Genomic DNA, 2,761 nt, shown 5'->3' with positions numbered 1-2,761 from the left:
AGATGTGGTAGTGTGCACCAAAACAACAGAAACATGTCCAATAAACATGGGAAACACCTCAGGAGCTCTGAGATCTTGTTTTAAAGGAGGACGAACATGCTATTAAGAAGCTGGTCACTTTATTTTTGCTTATCATTCTATATTTAAATTAATGATGCCTTGATAGTTACCATTCTGATAGACTGTATCATTAGTTATGTTATTAAACCTTATCAGAGTGGAAACTGTGCACTTAAGGAAACGAAATAAAGGATAGTTTTACTTCATCCAGCATAAACCACTGGCTTACTTTTGTTGTAGCAGTGGACCTTGTTGCAAAGTAAATGCATTCATAAGTAATTCCAAGATTTTAAGCATCAAGAGCAAAAAATTTTGAATTATTCATGTTTGGTATGACCAATATAGAAATAGTAGGGTACAGAGTGGTTACAATTAAACTTTTGCTACTTGAGAGGGCCCCCATGAAAAACAAATGATCGTAGGACAAAGGAAGTTTGTGGAATCACTTGTAAGGGCATGCGAAACGGAAGTAACGAATAAATTACTGAAAAAGCACATTCTAGTTTCCACGTTGAAGAGTAACATTTGTTAATTCTATACGATGTTTACGTTCCAGGCTACAAACATTGCTTAGTGTGACGAGCATCTGCATCCACGACGGCCTGGAAGTTTTGTACGGATACCATTTCACAATTGTTCGCAGCACTTATCGAACTTGGGACCATCGGCTGTTCAGCTGTCGTCACAAAGCTCGCGCACTACTTGAAGATCTGACACTGCGTCCAGCATTCTCATCCATGGCAACAGTTATTTCAACAATTTGTGGTGCAATTGGCCCTCGGCCTCTCTCAGGTGCAGTTCTCAAACTGCCAGTTAATTCGAACTTCTGAATCACACAGCGCGGACTAAGGACCTCTCCGTATTCCTTTAATGCGTCGATACTCACAAGGAGCTGCAGCTCTGTTTCTGCTGTTTTGATAAAATGGCTTCACGAGTAATCACTGTTCACCTTTTCCAGTCCCATACTGACTGTCTTCAACTGTAATGCACGCTGATGTTTGTGTTTCAGCCCAATTCTTTGTACCGGAATCGGCGTCTAATGGCAAGTCATGACACCAATCCTGCTAACAACGCAAATCCTGCAGCGCACAGTCTGAACATCATTGCTATAAAGTTGGGTACCCGCAAGGTAAATAATTTTCTGTTACGCTGCGTCAGGTAGCGGAAGTTTATTTGTAACCATCCTGTATAATAGTGCTAGTCTTCCCAGTAAAATACGTAATTCGTCGTGGTCACATAAAGGAACCTGTAACTAACACAAAAATCGTATGAAGTTCAGAAATAGAACATAAGAGAAACCGGTTTTGAACAGACTATGAAATCTTTCTAGCACTGTGTAATCTGTGGCAGCGATTAAGTTTTACCAGATATTAATCTCCCTGAGACTTGCTTTCTCCTTCTTGGAAAAATTCTGTTTGGCTTCTCTGGGAAAAGAGGAGTATGTATTGGTGGAAAGAGAGTAGAATGTATAAGATTTGCTGATGACATAGTATTAGTTGCAAAAAGTGAGCGAACAGTCAATAACATGCTGAAAGATATGAATGAAGCTTGTGTGGAATACGGGTTGCAAATAAACACAGCAAAAACAAAGAGTATGGCCATCGGTACAAGACGCAGCCTGTCCAATATTAAAATAGGAAAATCTGCTATTAGCCAAGTAAGTGCATTTAAATATCTTGGAAGCACAATAACTGAAAACTTCAGATGTCACCAGGAGGGGAAAACTCGAATTGCCATTGTGAAGGAGGCAATCAACAGAAAAAGGAGACTCTTATGTGGCAAATTAGATAAAGGTGTAAGGAAAAGGCTTGGCAAGTGTTTTGTCTGGAGTGTGGCACTATATGGGGCAGAAACATGGACGCTGAGAAGAGAGGATGAAAAAAGGTTAGAAGCATTTGAGATGTGGATGTGGAGGAGAATGGAGAGGATAAGCTGGATGGAAACAGTGAGTAATGAAGGAGTATTGGAAAGGGTTGGAGAGAGAAGATGTCTGCTGAAAGTTGTAAGAGAAAGGAAAAAGAACTGGTTGGGACATTCATTGAGAAGGGAGTGCTTGCTAGCAGTTGCTTTGGAAGGATTGGTTTATGGGAGAAGGCTGAGAGGAAGAAGGAGATACAAGATAATAGGCGACATAAAGGGAAGAGGAAATTATGCAGACCTGAACAGGATAGCAGAAGACCGGACAGCCTGGAGAACTACCATGTGCAAACCTGCCTTTCGGCAGAACACTGATGATGATGATGATGATGATGAGGAACTCGCAGTGATTAAGGCAGGTTTCCTATCGTCTCACTAAAACGAAAAAAACGAATCCCCGAATGGTTTCATTAACATACAAGTGGTTGTCTCCAATGATCTCATCATCAACGAATGCAAAATCCTGATATTTACAGTTCCAAATCCGCGATGCTCTCAGCCAGTCGTAGAGCATTCTCAATACATACCAGTGGAAGTACGGATTTTTTCCTCGTATGACGTTGTCGAATACTTTCTGAGGTACCATCCCGCGCTGGATATTATTCTGTATGTGTCTCAACATGCGTGCAATTCAGAATTCTTCGCAACGTGCGGTAGTATCTTTTGATCAATGGATAAAAATTTATAAACCCTCTCGGTCTGACATGGTCTAATTTTATCAAATGATAATTTTCGACACATATCGGACTTCTGGTTTCGTGTAGGAGCAAATTCCTTACTAAAC

The sequence above is a fragment of the Schistocerca serialis genome, chromosome 1 (genome assembly GCF_023864345.2).
Source record: "Schistocerca serialis cubense isolate TAMUIC-IGC-003099 chromosome 1, iqSchSeri2.2, whole genome shotgun sequence".
In the NCBI taxonomy this organism is placed as follows: Eukaryota; Metazoa; Arthropoda; class Insecta; order Orthoptera; family Acrididae; genus Schistocerca; species Schistocerca serialis.
The sequence above is the reverse complement of the archived record's forward strand: the minus strand, read 5'-3'. Positions refer to the sequence as shown.